The sequence below is a fragment of the Thunnus albacares genome, chromosome 10 (genome assembly GCF_914725855.1).
Source record: "Thunnus albacares chromosome 10, fThuAlb1.1, whole genome shotgun sequence".
In the NCBI taxonomy this organism is placed as follows: domain Eukaryota; kingdom Metazoa; phylum Chordata; class Actinopteri; order Scombriformes; family Scombridae; genus Thunnus; species Thunnus albacares.
The window spans coordinates 20,432,348-20,450,892 of NC_058115.1; the positions used below are offsets into that span (position 1 = coordinate 20,432,348).

The following is an 18,545-nucleotide window of genomic DNA, read 5'->3' on the forward strand; positions in this document are numbered from 1 at the left end:
TATGTAGTCAGTTGCTTTCCTCCACTGAATATTATCATCTTTTTTTTTTGATTACTTGTAAAATAAGATGCTCATCTCTAGAAAGTAGCTGTTTGACCTATTGCAGTAGATCTGTATGTTTTCTACAGTACAATGCAAGACTAAAGAGAAAACAAGGAAAAGTGACAGAGAGGCAGCAGTACACAGACTGTTGTTTTTGTTTTGAAATGGGACACCAGGAGGAGTGATCATTATATGACTCTGGGGACCCCGTCTGTATGTCTCCATGTATATACATTCCCATATGCACATGCATGTTTTGAATGCGTGTGTTTGTCCTAATGTAAATGCCCATATGGGTGCATGTGTGTCAGTTGTGGTGGGCGCTAAAACGGGCTCTGTGGCTGGTTGGTGGGGTCACTCTGGGAGCCATGGGGGCCCCACACAATGCCCTGGCAGCAGTGTGGCTTTTACTAGGCCTCGCACCGCTGGCTTTACGAGAGCCAGACAGACGGATCCCCTTCACGCCATAAAGCCATCAACAAGGGAACAAAGAGGGCAGGTGCTGAGGGCTGCATTGAGAGCTCACCTGCACCCAGCGGGGGAACAGACTGTGTCCAGCCAAGCCAAGAGGCCCTCCACATCCCCACTCACCAGGCACTAACGGGCTAGCGTGGGTCCACCGCCAGAGAGAATCCATCTCTCTTTACAGACAGCAGCAGATCAGTTGCTAAAGTGTAGATAAAGACATACAGATATATGCTGTGGTAAATGATTTTTATTCAATGAATGTTGGCTGCTGTAGGATCCAAAAACACGTTACAACAGGTTGCTGCTAAACTGTAATTATCAGCATTTGACAGGTAGTGAGAGTGAGGGTTTTGGGAGCCATCCAATTAGGACTGCGTTCCAGATTTTTTTTCAAGAGGTAATTTTAGAGGAGGATTTAAGATCAGGTGTTTTTGTGTGTGTTGTGGTGGTGGTGGGGTTTTTATAATAAGAAAATAAATTGAAATAGAATGGGAAAGGTTAAGATGGGGAATTAGATAGACATGTAGGGGATGAGGCAAACAGAGACCCCAAAGGAGAGGCAGATGGTAAAGCTTAGCAACAGACCAAAGCCCAGCCACAGGTAGGCATGGCGTCAGGCAGACAGGCAGGCAGGCAGGCAGGCAGGCTGTCAGCGGGGGCAGACTACCAGTTGCCGCCCCGGCTGAAGTGACAGATGTGTGGTGAATCTTTAACTCCACTAGTTCCCCACTGTCACCGCATCTGTCCCTACACTCCACAAGGTTGGTTCAGCCCCCTCCTGTGTGAAAGAGGTGACTGAAAGAGAGAGCTATCACTGGACTTATTGATTAGTCCAGCCTGCCCTGGCTGGCTTCATTTAATGACCTCTGGGAGTCATTATTGAAAAGTCATTGTCTTTGTGATTAGTTCACACTTTCTCCCACCATATGGGAATCCTCCTGTTGCAACCTCAAGGGTGAGATTCATAATCCTGCTCAGTAAAACAAAAGTGCACTTGTTGACTGATAAAAAAAAAAAAAAAAAAATCTTGAGATATTTGATTTTTGTTTACATATCTAATCCGCTTTCAAAAATGAGGTCATGCTGGGGGACATGTCTAACAACAATAACATAAATAAGAGGCCAGCGTATGCTCTCAACTGAAACGGCAACCTCTTCCATTGTCCCCATTTAAATCCTACTATACAAAAACATATCACTGACAGTATAAATGATACATCCCACTTTATTCTCATTTATACATTCGGTCTAATCTCCTCAGACGGCCCAAATGGCAGGGACAGTGTCCCTCTCTCTTTCCCCACTCAGCCATGGCACTGGCGAGAGATGGTTTATTTTAATTGAAAATTAGCAAAACAAAACAAGGGCAAGAGGATCCCTGAATGGGGCCCCTTTCTCCGGGAGCTCCTGTGCCGTTGAATAATGCATATGGGAGAAAGTAAACAGCAGCCGCGGGCCTTGCTGGGGGAACAATGGGCCGCACACAGCCCAACCAGGGCGCCTGATTTTATTACTGGCCTGTCAATCCCCCCAGCCTGGGAACTGTGGGACCTAGGCCAGGCAGCAGCTGCTGACCGCTCAACACTGACCCAACACACCCAACAACCTGCAGGATAAAACTCTCACACCGCTGCATACCTCCACTGACTCCACTGTCCACTCCGTAACTGGCTATTCACACACTTAATACAGGTGCAGATCAAACTGGAAGAGGACTGAATTGAATCCATTTCCTGTTTGATGGGATAATCCATGCGGCCTTGTTTATCTAAACCAATCAGAAATTTATTTTGAAGACTGAAATGGTGGAAAATATGATGTGAAAATGTATTTAAACATTTGATTAAAATTGAGTTGTGCTTTCACACTTTTTTGTGAATGCCCTGTGAAAATTTAATTTGCAGTTGAGTGAGCAACTTATTTCGAACTTCTTTTAATAAGTTTTTCTGTAAAAAATAATATTTTCATTTAATTTGTTGGCTTTTAGATCAACTCTATCACATCTCCAAGGCAGTGGTCTGGGGTCACCGTGGCCACTTGTAAACTTTTTCCTTCCTCTAGAACATTCTTTGTGTGTGTGTTCTCTCTCCAGGCATTGAGATTCTGGTCTTGCTTCTGGCTTCAGCCAAGTCCCGGTTGCCATGCCGACTGGCAACTGGTCTCCCAGGATGAGTAATGATGTGATGTGGCTGTGCTCTAAAGTCCCAACAAAGACCTTATTACCGCTGCAGCACCTCATAACACACCATTGTTGTCAAGTGCTCCTGATATTAACCTGCCTGCACCGGGGCTTCCTCCCTTCACAGAGGAGATATGTGTGTGTGTGTGTGTGTGTGTGTGTGTGTGTGTGTGTGTGTGAGTGCAATCGTGTAAGCATTTTGAGGGCTAGTGCTGATGAAAGTTGGTCAAAAAGCACCACCCTCCAGAATTTTACTCTGAGGAAGTTGATAAATTCTACACCATAATGAGAGCCATTATTTCAATTTTGCCAGTTGATTAATTAAGTTAAATTAACATTCTCCTGCCAGTTCTGAGCTTTCAACACCCATGATTGCAAAAGTGCTCTATTATTACACTCTTTGTTACTCATTTCTTCATAAAAAGTATCTTGTGGCTTTTCAATAATCTGTATTTAAACTTGTCTAAACTAGATGTGAGTATGATTCTGCCACACTCCAAATGTAACCCAAAAGAAACCCAGGATCTCCTCATATCATCCCTGGGCCCGTGAACCGTCCACAGTGGCCAGGCTCCAGCCAAGTGTGAACTGCTATAAAGGAGAGGCGTGTGTGTGTGTGTGTGTGTGTGTGTGTGTGTGTGTGTGTGTGTGTGTGTGTGTGTGTGTGTGTGTGTGTGTGAGTGTGGCAGGGGTGTGGGGCTGTGGGGTATATAGGCAGGGTGATGCCACAGGATGTTTGAGTGTTTGACTTGGTTTAACAACATCCTCTGACAGAGACACCACAGGCTGCAGATGAGGTGAGAGATAAGAAACAACTGTGATCCAGGCCTTCACCCCGGCCATTGTCCTGCTTATCTCTAATGTAGCGCTATCTGCTAATAATGGGGAGGAGAGAGGAGGAGATAGAGGGAGGGGTTGTCATTGATAAAGAACAGAAACATAATTTTTTGTTAATTAAGGTGTGGTTTGGAGGCACTTTACATTATTAGAACAGACCTTAATCTCCTCATAATGGACTCTAGAGTTGTGTGCAAGCAGTAAACTTTCTTTAGTTATGCTAAATCAGGTTATGAACAGTTGTATGATTTCATATATTGTGAAATAAGTTGGCAAAATTCCTAGAAAGTGAATAATAGTCATACAGATATCTGCACACAAATTAACACACAAAAGCTGCACTCATTTATTACACAGTCACTAAGTATGTTATTTTGATGTGTGCAGATGTCTTAATGGGCTGGTTTTCGAATGGAGCCCTCTTTGTTTCAGCCTGATGAGGCGTACACTCAGGTGCGTCACACAGGATGTCTTGTCCTCTCCAGTTTCCCTCGCCCCAGCCGAAAAGGGGTGCGCCAAGGAGGTTATCAGCACAAAATCACCACTCTAGCTCCAGACTCCACCAGAGGGAAGGGGGGGGAGGGGCTTCTGGCCCTGCGTACATCACTGTCGCCGTGGGAAACCGCATCCATCAAATAAAGTCAAGCATTTACCTGTGTGGCTCAGGTGACAGTGGAGGTGGGGCAGGGGGATTGGGAGAGGGAGAGGGGGATGTAGGTGGCCCAGGGGTGAGATAGTAACCCTGACCCTGTGGGGGTAGTGGTGGGGAGGTGGGTGGTGTTAGAGTGGGAGGGGTGGCCATGATGGGCTGGGCTGGCAGCGCCCTGTGGCTGGGCCTCTGTCCTGGAGGCAGACATGAGATTGTGGGAATCCTGCCTCCTTCTAAGAGGGCCAGCTGTCCCTTGGGAGACGGTCCCCTTTCCGGGAGTATCAGAGGCAGCCGCCCCGCCCTCCTCCTCATCTTCCCAGCAATACCACTGCCAGGACAACAAGTTCAAACACACACCACTCACATTTCCTTTTTGTGGTGCGATAAATTCTGCATATTTTTGTTGCTGTATTTGCATTTATTTTGATAAATAAGAAAAGCAAAGTTTTTGTTTAGCAATGTTAGGGAGTGTTTATTTCCATCTTTATCAGTCTGCAGCTATTTCAAAAACATTAGTGACCAACAACAATGTCTGACATACATGTGTGCATATTTATTTGGGTGTCGAATTGTATGCAAATGTATGTGTCATTTGTAAAATGAGCGGCGTGTGGCATTGGCTCCGTTATGATCACTTACTATGTCATTTTTCAGAGAAAAACTCTTATTTCAAAATTCTTAAGGAAGTAATTAAAAATAAATCACCACCCCCACATTTATTAGAAACTCTGTTATAGATACTGTAGAGGGATTAATTACACTCCAAAGTCATTAAAAGTAGACTACGTCTCCATTTTAATTACAATCATTCTTTAATGTGATCACTTTGAAAATTCATCATATTTCTCAGACTCTAATGAAGCCAACTTTCATCGCAAATGCCGCGCGATTCTTGTGACATATGACATATTATTTATATTCAGTTTCCCTGAATAAATCACTCCTCTGACAGTGCAAAACAGAGCTGATGACACCTCAGTTGATAAGAGGGATATTTGGTTACACCTGGTGATAAGTAGATAAGATTAAATTTGAGACAGAGGGATGCGGAGATGGAGGAGGAGGAGGAGGTGGAGGGGAAAAAAGGTTTCCTCGCTGGTGCATGAAGAACAACATCTAAGGTGGTTGGGGCAGGGGCCACAGGGTTGTCAGAGGACCCCGTCTGAACGCACAATCAGAGCTGCGTGCGGAGGTTTGGCTCAGAGCTGGGCGTTAGGGTTTGTGGTAGGGCTAATCCTTGGATTTGGACCGAGACAGGCTCCAGGACAGGGACAGGGGCGGCTGAGTGTGGATGGCCGAAGGGTCGAAGGGTCGTGTTTACCTGCAGCAGGTATTTCCTCTGGGAACTGATAAGACCCAGGGAGGGGAAGTGCTCTGTTCCAGGTGAGTGCAGAGGGGCCCGCAAAATGACACCATACACAATCCTCACCTTAACCCCCCCTCCCCCTCCCTCCCCTTCAGGCTCCACCCCTGCACACACACAAACAGGTCATCTTTTGGCCTCATGCTCTGACCTGCTTTTTTTTTTTACATGGTCGCCACAGAAGACATGTATTTTGCCAGATATATTTGGGCTTTCCCTCACATCTGATGGCTACTCATGGCCCTTGAATTTTTTGGTTCACTCCACTGTCTTGTCAAAATTATGTGTTGAAACAGTAGGATTAAAACTTTGCGTTGAAACTGGCTTTCATTTGTCACTTTCACCTGCCTCTGGAGGATATTTTATGTCACTTAAGATGTTCATGCCTCCTCTCAAACAAGTTTTAGAAGTTTTCTTCCTCAAATGAGAAAAATATTATTCCTTTCGATGATGTACTATCATGTACGGACTTGACATTTTTCCAAGTTTGTTGACTGAATAAAATGAGTCGGGTGGTTGGGCAGGACATCTTTCAAGTCTGTCACAGAAGTAGGCAGCTGTGATATGGCTGAGGTGTCACCTGAGGTGTTTGTTTTTTTCCTTCTCTCTTTCCTCTTCCTCTTCCTCACCTGGCTTAGCACTGAGGCCCTTCCCCCGGGTGCTGAGAGGAGTCAGTGAGCTAGAACATGTTAACAAGCACAGCCTCGACCACTGCATTGAAAGACACACACGCGCTCGCTGCACAAGGGTAAAACAGTCCAGAGTGGGGGGTGACTCAGGGCTGGTATTGATGAATTGTATTAATCATATAAAAATTTAAAGTTTAGGCAAAGTTTTGGCTACCTCATTTTGAAGCTTGAGCATGAAAATCAACAAGTTTCTGTGGTTAAAGATATACTCACGGCAGGATTTGAAAATTCTCAAAGTAATCCTCTTTTTGTCAAACGTTTTTTTCATTGAAGACATTTATGTATGTTAGATAAACAATAATTAACATCTCTCTTCAACTGTTTTAATATATTTTAGGTATTACAATGTACTAAAAAAACAGTACATGCCACACACAACTATTAGTTTGCTAAATGTAAGGTGGAAATATCAAGTAATCCAAAGATGGTTATGTGAGTCTTGACACCTGCGCGTGTGCATGTTACAGAATATCTTTGCTGTGTATCTTTAAGAGGTAGCTTAGCTGTTGTGAGCAGAGGAGGTGAGAGTGGTGTGTGAGGTAGGTGTGTAGTGGTACACTCCTCTGTTCTCCTCTTCTCCACCTCCTCAGGCCCTCTCCTCTCCTCCTCCATCTCTGCAGAAAGCCTCATTAGTGCCAAGGAGCTTGCTGAGGTAGCACACGGCTGCCATTGTGGCCAATCCAAACATCAGGTCCTCTCCATCCGAGCCCCCCACTTCAGAACCCCCAACCAAATCCCATTTTCAGGCTCCGCAGCTGCCCTGCTCTGCCAGAGCACTTAGCCGTGTCATTCTATCCGGCTCTCCAGGCCTCCGAGGAAACAGGCCTGTTTTGTGCTTGGCAGTCTCTGATATGACTCCAGAAATGGAAATGAAGCCATGGATCTTCATTAGGAGAGGCAGGTGTCCACAGAGACCCAGCCCAGGTGAAGGACTGGGAGGGGGCGACTCGGCGAGTGAGGGCGATGCTGGGAGAGGGGGAATTGGATTGGTAGGGGGGTTTCAATTCTTCAAACTCGACCCAATGATGGGCCTCCGTTACCCCCTCATACACTTACACACACACGCACATACACACTTCTTTACCATTGCCCCCACCCCCCCCACCCCACCCCACCCTACTCCTCCACCCCAGCCCTTAATTGCCCATGTAATGAGCCGCAGTGAATGGGATTACTTGTGTGGAGGCACTTGAGGACCCTGTGCATCAGGGGCACCTCCTGCAGGCCCTCATCTCCAGGGAATACATTTAGGATGATATTTTCTATGAAGCGCAAGGGCAAAAAACTCGGCTCTCCTCGCTGCATCTGGTCTTGTTGCATTAGGCACTCCACACCCACACCCCCGCGTCCCCCCACTCTCTCACTCCTCGGGGCCTTTTGTTTCCTTAATTATTCATTACAGAGAGGTGGCCTTCGCTTTGAAACCTGTGGAGGTGGATGAGGCTTGGCACTGACCCACGAAGCACCAGAGCATCCTGGAGCCTGAAACGTGTCTTTGTGACAGGACACCTGTTATTTCTCCATCCTCGATCAAATTCACCCCCGCGCCTCTAACCGCGCATTAACAAATCAGAGGAGAAAATAATACCAACACATCTTTGTGTATTCGTTAATGTATTACATATGACATTATTGTAATGGCTGTATGTCCTTTATATGTGCTAAGAGGTTTTGCACTCATTGCAATGAAGGAACAAGATTAGTATTAATAATTACTTATTGAATTATGCGCGTAATGCTAACTAAAGTAACTGAGGCAAGAGCAGCTGTTTGATCAATATCATGTAAATCAGCGACACGCTCATAAAGCCTCTACTTTGTAGGCTATGCAAATGTTATTTTGTGAGTTTAAGTATAACAGACTGTACTTTCCTGCTAATGTATGTGTGTGTGTGTGCAAAGTGTGAGGGAGCGCTCTCCATGGTGCCCAGGGCCGCTTCTCTTCTCACGCTGTTTTTGGTAAAATATTAGCCCCCGCAACCCTGTGCAGGGCGGCTGACAAATAGAGGGCTGTTGTCCCCCTTCTCTCACAGGGCTGAGGGTTAATGATCCCAGTTTCGGGGGGTTAAAGCTTGCCAGTAGGCCTTTCTCCTGCACCCCAACAGATGTTGCTAGGACTTTAATGTGGTTATCAAATCGGAGTGCCCTCTGAGCCCCAGGAGCTCATTGTGTGTCGGTGCATTCCAGGGCCTCGCCGTGGTGACAAGGCATCCTGGGGGCCAAGCTGGGCTCCCGCTGAGTCTTCCAGCAGCCCCTCAGAGCTGACAGCTAGGGCTGCCCCTCTCCCCACACCACCTCCACCTCCACCAGGCCCTCTCTTTTTCTGCTCCTGATCCTGTCCCCTCAGTGTCATAAAGTCATCCTGCATCTCCCCTCTATCCCACAGTGGCCCTCTCAGTCACGCTGTTCCCACAAATAGGCCCACTCACTCACGCTAGCCCCCTCACATTTTTGGTCACACACATTCACCCGACACAGACACAGATGTGCCCACTTTGATTGCAAACACACATATGTGTTCTTTAAGCAAATATTAAATCTATTTTTTTTATACATTTGTAGAGCTACAGGTGAGAAACACCAGATATTCTAGACCTTAAACCTGCTGACCTGCAAGTGGCTCAGTATTTACAAACTCATTCTGTGCACATTAACTTTGTTCAAACCCACAGAGTTTTAAATTGCATTCAAGTGGAGATCCTAAAGTTGAAAACTCTATTTGGGAATCTGTAATTTGAGGAAATGTGTATAAAATGATCAAATGAACATCTAGAATATTTATATTTGATAGGACGGTGCAGCTATAAAAACATGAAATCTAGGGTCGGATAGCTTCAATGAAGAACTGGAAGAAGTTGATACAGAAGATATATGATACTGTTAAATAATGTTGATAAGATTTCCAGCCTTAAAGCTATTGAAGAGGTAAAACGGGGAAACTGTATTTTAAGGAGTTAAAGGTGTAAGAAAACTTCAAAGCTTTCGTGGGTAGACTGCATCCTTCTCTGATAACTAACTCTTAAAGAGGTGCCAAATTACACTTGCGTGAATAGAATATTTAGGGCAAGAGGGAGTTTATATTTTAGACGTGCTACAGCAGGCACCTAATAATTTCTGTTTCCATCCTTTTGCATAATGATACAAACATTTATACAGCACTGTATTTACACAAAGAGCACACGCTGTGGTAAACAGTATGTGACAGCTCATTTAAAATTGTAAACAGGTCGAGTGTTCATAGGTGTCACAAATACCTCTCGGATGAATAGGTCACGGTCTTGGAGGTGACACTGGAGCCCTAGGGTTAACCTAGGCTTTCTCTGCTCTTCTCTGCATATACAGTATCAATGCCAGCAGCTGTGGGATTGTTTGTACACAGATGCAGGGGTGCTTGATGATAATTGCCTCGCAGCTGCACTCCGGGGCTGGAACTGGGTGTTTTTTTTTTTTTTTTTCCCTTGGTGGCTCATATTGTGTGTGAAGCGTTAAGAGCAGGAATGTGGGAAACAGTCGTAATTAAAGTATTCTGTAACTCAATTAAGGATGCTTCCCCCACAGTCCCTCCAAGCCCTAACTGTTATCCCACACCTATCCTCTGCCAGAGGATATCAGCATCTGTCTATACGGCCTCTGCAGCTTCTCTTGCCTGGCCTGGGGCCTTTAGTGTTTAACCAATGTCATGACTGGTTGCGCTGAGAAAAAAAAAAAGGATTTGTTTCGTGAAAATTTGAAGGTAAAGGGGTATATGAGGTGGAGAAAAGACAGTGGAGTGGAATAAATGGGGAATTGCTGTTCCACGGAAGGCTGTGAACCAGGTTACCACTCACAGGTGAGACACTCATTATAGCTATGAGTCATTTTTCATAGGCTGTTATCAACTCACTGTGCACAGAAGATGGATGAATGACAATTACGCTGATGAAAACCTCACATAGCCTTATTGGCAGGAATAGAGCACTCAACAAAATCATTATACCATTATTTTTGTTACTTCTTCAAAAAGTAGCTGCAATTTTATGAGATGTGTAAATTTTAAAAACACCTTTTGCTTTGTAATGTTTTCTAAATATTTGGAAACGTGATATAACACAATTGTATGGAAACAAAATTCATCTCTTTTGTTCTAATTCCCCCCAAAACTGCAGCGGGCTGGTTGCCGGGCAATGTATCTAAGTACTTGGAACAATGACAGGCAACAATCAAGGTGCTCAATTAACTGTATAATGATTAAGACATCAATTACCAAATTGATTGATGAGGCCAAATGATCCGATTCATTTTCTCCATCCAGCGTAAAAATTGGGAGCAGCAATATGAGAAAATTTGTTGATTAATGGTTTGGATGTGCAGAAAGCCCTCTACCATAATGATATGTGCAATTTCATGTGATAGACATACTCTGTACACACATATTTTAAACATTTAAAACAGAATATGTAACAAATCAAATATAAGAGCTATATATTAAAGCGACAGTAATCAGACGTCTATATAGTGGTTATTAAAAAAACTAACAGGAAATATATTTTACAAGTACTCCAATATAGTTTTCTTTTAATTTTCTTTAGTTTTTCCTCAATGAATACTTTTATATATAAACAACGTTAATGTATCAGATGAATGTATTTCTTTTCTCTGTTCCCATTGATGCTGATGATGTTCCTCTGCCCCTCTAACAATAGCCAAAACAATGTTTGAAGAGTGCCTTGAGACCAGCTTGGACTAAGGCTTTAGTTTTTATTCTGTCCATGTTGTCAATGTGTAGAGGGATAATTGAAGCGATCCTTGACTATGGGATCTATTTATACAGAGCATAATTCCCTCTGTATTCAGGCATTATCATGGTGTCAGAACAAGCACAATGGCACAATAAGGTCAATATAATGAAACTCCAAAACAATATGGTGACATTCGTATAATAAAAAGTGAGCCAGTCCCAATTGTTTGGTTTTGTAACAGTGGTTGGGTTATATTGAACCCTTTGCAAAATGATCATTATGATATTGTGATAAATATGAAGTCAAATAAAAGTGCATTTTATGATAAGATCTTACCAATAATACGTATATGTCTTAAAACTCTTAAAAATGTAACTTTTTTTTTAAACATTAAAGTATTTTGACTTCAAGTTTTTAAATGTAGGAAAATGATACTTTTGCGGTATGCTGTATTTCTCTTTTAATTTTTTAGTTTCAATTGTTTTACAGAAAAAAATTTAAAAGGTGTGTTTATTGATCTATTAAAGCTAATATTTTGTGGCATTTGTTTTGCTCCCAAAAATATGTCATCTTAAAATGATCATTATTACATATTATAATTATTAGAAGTAGTAGTGGCAGTTGTAATGGTAGTAGTAGTAGTAATAGTAGTAGTAGTAGTTACTCGTTTTTGTATTTGTATTGTATTATTGTCATACAATTATAATTACCATTCTATTACTTGTACTAAATGGTTCTTTGAACCTAATTTTATTTGTGCCGCAATGACTTCACTTCTTTATTTTCAGTTTTCTGTTATATTCAACAGCATCTGCAGCCAAAATTACACCAGTTATCCGCTTTTTCCCATTAGCAATTTGACAAATACCCCCTTTATAACAGCCCCATATCATTCTGCTTGACTTTCCCCTGGGCCTGAATTCAGTTATTGATTGCCTGTTCAGTTTCACTTGGAAAAGGTTGATAAAAGGAGGTTTTCACTTTCTCAATTCGATGTGACAGCTCCCTAACAAGAATAATGGAGAGCGCCCATTCACAGGCAAATCAAGCTAATCCAGCGTGCCCCTCCACTCTCAATGGAGAAGTCACAGTCCTTCCCGGCCCATTCCATCACAAGCCTCTCTCTTCAGAAACCTTCAAAGTTAGCCCAACTCCTCCAAGAGACAACATTGCTCTTTGTGTGCCCCTCTCACTCACCATCAAATGGATAAATAGGTCGATAAATGTATACAAAGTCAGAGGGGAAACAAAACTCAAGCATATAATCGGTTTGTTTTATGTGTAATCTGATTTCACTGATTCCCGCTCCTCATTCTGTTTGTTGTCAGCGGCTGATGGATAGATATGATCAGACTTGTTGGTTTGAAAACACGGTGGTATTAAATTAACAAAGCTGATTTTACAACCACATGATAAAAAGAAATGCACCAGTATTTGTTTTTTTTTCTTTGCATGAATATTTTTTTAAGAGTTACTCATCCTCAAAACTAGAAAGTTTTCATTCAGCAAAAATGCCTTTGCACAGCAGTATTTAGGGTGTTAGTAACAGGTTCCACTCTCCTCCCCTGTTCCTCATTGGAATGAGCTGTGGTTTTCCACCTAATCCTTTTTCTGGGTAGAAACCAGGTGACAGGGCAAAGGTGCGTGACTGTCTGTGTGAGTCACCCTGAGTGAGTAAGCATATAGGCTTGCCTGAATGTATATTTGAGCTTTTTGCATGCCATACATGCACAAGAGGATATAACCCAACGCAGATGTGCTGGTGGTGACGTATCATGGAGAATAAAACTACACTACATGAGCTATTTTTAGCTCCTCACGTAGGCACTATGAATCTTACCTCACACCATCAGCTGTAATTGCAGGAACAATGAAAAAAAAACGTTGGAAAGCTTCACATCAGAATTCACTGGATCCTTTGTAAAGTACCATCTATATGGCGTCCAAATCGGGTTCATTAAGAGATTCTTTTGATAACTCTTTTGAAAAGCGCACAAGAATAGGAGAAAATAACATAAACAAACTCTATGTAATGTTTTTTTTGTAGTGCTTCTATTTGCATTTTTAAAGAATGGTTCAACTTGTCTTCTGTCTTGGGTCAAGAGACTGCAGAGGTCTCATTCACATTTGACTTTACAAGACTGAACAATGACTTTGTAAGACTTTGGTTAGAGCATTAAAGTGCCACAGGTTCACTCCCATTCTGCTTTTAGATGAGAGAAAAGGGAGATTAACATGATTTTGCTTTATCCACCACATACAGGCCTCAAAACCATAAAACACAACCCAAAGGCATCCCCGTCCTGCTCTGAATGTGCACTTGTTACTGCTCTCAATTCGGCTTTCAGCCCCCTCTAAAGAGACAAGGCCCAATCACAATATTGTCAAGGCTCTGTTGGTTTTCTGGTTCAAATCCTTGTTCACGCTGTTTGCTGAGTACTCATCTGCTGTGACAGCCTTCAGACAAACAGTGAGTCCTGAAAGAGGTCTCCCACAACCAGATCTTTCCTGCTGGGCAGCGGCTGAAACGCTCCTTTCTCTCTCCATCAAGTGGAACCCAGGCTATTGAGTTGGCCCCTGGGATCCCTCCATTGAGGTGGGCTATGGGCCAGTGCTTCGCCCCTCCTTGCCCCGGGCCACCCTCATTCTCCCAGGACACCTGTACCCCTAAACCCCATCGTGGGAACCTCCTCGCTGCCTCTGCCACCTGAGCTACTCACTGTGCCAGCTGGGCACGACTGACAACACCATCAGGAGTCAAAGCACACAGAGACCAAAGATAGTCACAGCGTGCCAGCTTGATTGAGCTCTTAGAACTTTTTACTGGCAAACTGTCGTACTCATTGAAGTCAAAAAGATTAAGGAATCTCTGCATAAGTATGAATCAAACTTGTGTCAGTTTGTGATCTATAGCAAACCATTAAAGATATCCATATCTGAAAAATGCATGCATTTCTAGCCTCAGACCAGAGTTCTCTCTGCTTACACACAACCTCCCTCATGCGCCCTTACCCGCTAAATCTCCATGGCACACTGCAAAAAATGGCATCAATTAATCAACATTCATGAACCGTTTACTTGAGCTCCCCTTTGTGTGCTGCAGGGCCTAATCCAGACAGAGACCAGGCTGTTCTGCAGCAGTGCAGACTGCGTCACTCCACCCTTTGTGGGAGAAACCCATCAACTGGTGTTTCAGGGAAATGTCTCCCCCCACTGAGAGCCTAACCTTCCCCCTCTCTCACCCTCTTCCTCTTGTGCCCCCTCAGCACTCAGGGGCAGGAAGCTCTATCTCTTAGAGGAGGCCATCCATCTATCCTGCCTCTTCCAATCCAATTCACAGCCGCTCCACATGTATGAAGACATCTGTCCATATTTGATCAGATATTCCATTTTGCTGCAAATGATCCCACCCTCCATCCCCACCCATGAAGGAGGCAGCTATTTAAATGTGCTGATACTTTCCTGCATAATAACCTGCCAATTCTTTGCCTTGCAGAAGAAGCAAGTTTAATTGGGCTGTGCATTTAGAGCTCTTCTACAATTACACAATTACAGCGGAGATGCATTTCTGCACGTTGCGATGTTTGCCCCAATTTACTGCACTTTTCATACAGTTTAACTCTGGTTCCCTTTTCAGAGGATGCAAATTTGGCTCATTTGGCTTCAAATGAAGCATAATTGCTCATATTGAAATCTACACCTTTCTACAAGAGGTTCCTGCCAGTTAGTTCTCATTAAACCTAAGGAGAACAAAAATTCCCAATTCCATTTCAGCACACATGCCATCTGCATCATCTTGTGTTAAAAGCAAGGAAATTGGAGACAAAATGGATGCTGAGTGCATGGATGGAAAACTTAAAAAATCAGTTTGTTCAAGTTAGTCAGTGCAGAATAACCCTTTTCCCCTCTCTGAAGTCTGTTTTCTAAATCCCTCACAAGTAGCATGAATTGTAAATTTAGTAGGAATGTTTTAGTGGGAAAAAAATGTAAGGGACATTGCTGATTGAAATTAAAGCTATTTTCATTGTTTTCAAATACAGAATGTGTTTACTGTGTATAACCTGAAAAAGCATTCAATTAAGTGCAGCCTAATTAGTTCGAAAGGCATGCACGGCTGGCCTCTCTACATTCAAAAAACAGAATGGTGTGTCAACCCCGACATGTGATCACCATCAAAGTGTTTTCCACTCCTTCCTCTTCTTTTATATCACTGTCTTGAAAGTTATAGAAAAAAACTCTTTTTCTAAAAGGCCCTCTGAGCCTGAAGTGGTGGCCTGAGCCCTCTCCAAACAATGCCTTACAAGATACTGTTTAAATTCATATCCGCTCTTCCTTTCTTACAGGGGGACAACACAACAAACCACTGACCCACTGATACACAATTAGAAGTGATGCGGCAGTTAAGGCTACAAGCAACTCTGTTTAACAGTCTGTCTTTGACCCTCTACCATTGAATAAATATAATGCCCCCAATGAGAGTAAGACACTGAGGTGGAGTGAAAAGGGAGCTGGGGAAGATTTTAAGCCACAGATAAGTAGTTAAAGACCTTTATAGAGTATAACACCATTATCCCTGCTGAATAAAAATAGGATTTAGTGTTTTTTCCACTTAATTTAAATCAAAAGAGTCCCCACCTTACATATTGCACTGGTAATGTAATGGAGAGAGACCCACAAAAAAGGCTTTGTGGCTCTGACACCTCCTATAGTGGCACTGTGTTGTCCTGTGAGCAAAAGGGAGAGAAAGGTTTTTCTTCCCTGCGTTGCTATCTGCTAACACATTCTAATTGATGCTGCTGCATTCCTCCACTGGATGCATTCAGTGAATAACGAGCCTTGGACTGAATACCCATGAATTGGTCCCCACCAAGCAAAGCAGTAAAGCCTTTGGCCCCCCATCCCTTAGTTTCCCCACACCACCACCACCACCACCACCCCCTCCATCGCAACCACTACCAAGCACCACCTCCCCTCCAAACCTTCCCCAAAGCTCTTCTCTAGCTTCACCGCCCATTAAAGCACGACCATTGTGCGGAGATGCAGTCCACAAAAGCTGTCAATCTCTCTGGGTCCTCCAAAGCTTGGACTCACACAGACTGGAGTGACAGACCTCCCCCTTCACCCCAACCCACCCCTGGTCCCCCGAAAATCCTCTCCCTGAAAACTTCTCAGCTAACTATCCCCCACCACCCTCTCTCTCTCTCTTTCTCTCTCTCTCTCTGTCCCTCTCGCTCTTGCTCTCTCTCCCTCTCTCGCTCTCTCCAGTCCCAGCGCACAAAGCATCAATCTGTCTTCAGCCTCAGCACCCTTGGCCCTTTGTCCTATCTGCAGGTGCCTCTGAAAGCACCCACGGTCGCCCCAGCCTCTGCGCACGCCACGCCTAGTCCAGGGACAGGAACTGCTGACAAAGGCCCAGTGTGGGAATGAGGGATGCGTGGAGGGAGGGAAGGGGGTGTCGAAGGGGGGCTGCTCTAAGACAGATGGCTGGGGAAGTCTCCCAACTCCTCCACAGGGGCTGTCAGTTTAAATTCAGAACTACGAATGAGACACACGGGGGAAGAACCAGTAAAGGAATGCCCACTAAATTCAGCAGCTACTGTACACTTAACTCAGGACCAGAACACAGAAGCAGCAACTCTCTCTGGATATCAGATACATCTGTCTGATATAATTCACATATTGAAAAAGAAATTATTTTAACTGGAAACATTTAGCATGATTAAAAAAAAGCCTTATATGTTACTCTCCAATAAATGTTAAGTGTTTCTGAAATAGTTTTTGGTTGTATTTAACTATCAGTACTGATAAAATACTTACAATCAGGAGAAAAAGAAAGAAAACAAACAAACAAATAAATGCTCTTATTATTTCCATATAATGCTTATTATCTCTTGACCTTCCCTTTCATTATAAATACAATGCAATTGCTTTGTGATACTAAATACATATTTATTACTAGCACACAGCTGACCGTACTGAAACAGAAGACATACTTTGATATTATTTAATCATTCTTTTTTAACATGAATGAAACTTTTTATTATATATTTTATTAGGTGTATTCTACATTCACATAGGCACAAATCTTATCAAACTCAACCTTTTTAAGACAAGCTACATAGATGCTTTGATAGTGCAGATGGCACAATATCAAATCATTCTTTGATTTCAAATCTCTAACAACATATACAATTATAATCATTTTAGTCCTCAAAAAAACAAAACAAAAATCCAAGATTTTTGACTGCAATGAACTTCATAAAAATGTAACTTCAGACAAACTGTATTCAGCTCTGCAGCCTGCTCCAGTTTTCTTTCCTCAGTGCAACAGGTTTGTGACATCTCATTGATGTTACTGGGCTGCCACTGTGTGGACATGTATTGAATTACAGCAACCAGTTGATCGGGGGTTAAAGTTACCATTGGTATGCATGCTGTAGAATGGTAAAAAAGTGGCCAAGTTGTCATAAAATAACACTGTTCTCTGTTAATATTTGCTCATGTATGAATAGTTCATGTCTCTGTCTTTTTTCTTTGTTGTTGTTGTTTGTTTGTTTTATGCCCTTTCTTTCTCTTAAATATATGTATTTATTTCACAGGAAAAATGATCCTCTTGTTAGAATAACCCAGACAGAATTACAACTCTGAATCAGCACAAGGTTGAATGTAACTTAACTATAACATATAACACAGTTTATATGTTATATACTATATATATATTTATATGGTATATATCTGATTCCTGTAGATTACTGCAAATGGCTTTACCCTGCTTGAAATCAAGTCACCCGAGCTACACTGCAGCTGACACATTGTTTGAACTTTATGTAAAGGACTAAATGGAAAAGAAGGCAGCTGTTGTCAAGATTCAACAAATAGTAAAATAAAATTAAAAAAATTCTTCATTTGGCCACATGGTGGAGATAGAGTCCAACTAACAGCCATGCATCTATCGTGGTGTGATGTGACACTTCCTCTTTTGCAATTTCTCTGACTGCCTCTCTAATTATGACATTGTAAAAATATGTTTATCCTTTAGTCTGCAGTAAATGACCACTGGTTGACAGTAGAAATTCTCTAAAACAGCCAGAAAATCCTTTTGCATTTTGACAGCAGTATGACATAAAATGCTCATGACCGATCTGCAGATTGTAAACTTCAATTTTTAAAAGTTTATACACGCCTTATATTTATATCTCCTGTCTCCCAGCTGTATAGCAGTATATAGGCTGTGGTTTTCTCTCATTTTATTTCTCACATCTCACCACAAAGCTGGCACACACACGCTCAAACACACAGACACACAGATACAGACAGACACACACACACGTTGATCTAGATCAGTTTTGGGGACAATACACAGACACTCATTTCCTGGACACTTACCCTAACCCTAACCTTAACCACTGACCTAAAAATCAGCTTTTCCCCTATTGTGGACACAGCTATTGTCCCCAATTAACTGGTCTTTAGCCTGAAATGTGTCCCTGAAAGTATCCTATGACACACACACACACACACACACACACACACACACACATGTGCACGCACCCACACACAGAGAGACACACATACACATCTCCTGTTCCCCAGCTGTATA

At 42.8% G+C, this 18,545-nt stretch overlaps 1 long non-coding RNA gene across 1 annotated transcript; it reads left to right on the forward strand.

Moving 5' to 3' along the window:
- Positions 1-896: 896 nt before the first annotated feature.
- Positions 897-18,382, forward strand: LOC122990793. Its single transcript, XR_006405477.1, has 3 exons — positions 897-907; positions 12,298-12,301; positions 18,309-18,382. It is a non-coding gene; the product is annotated as an uncharacterized LOC122990793 (long non-coding RNA).
- Positions 18,383-18,545: the final 163 nt, after the last annotated feature.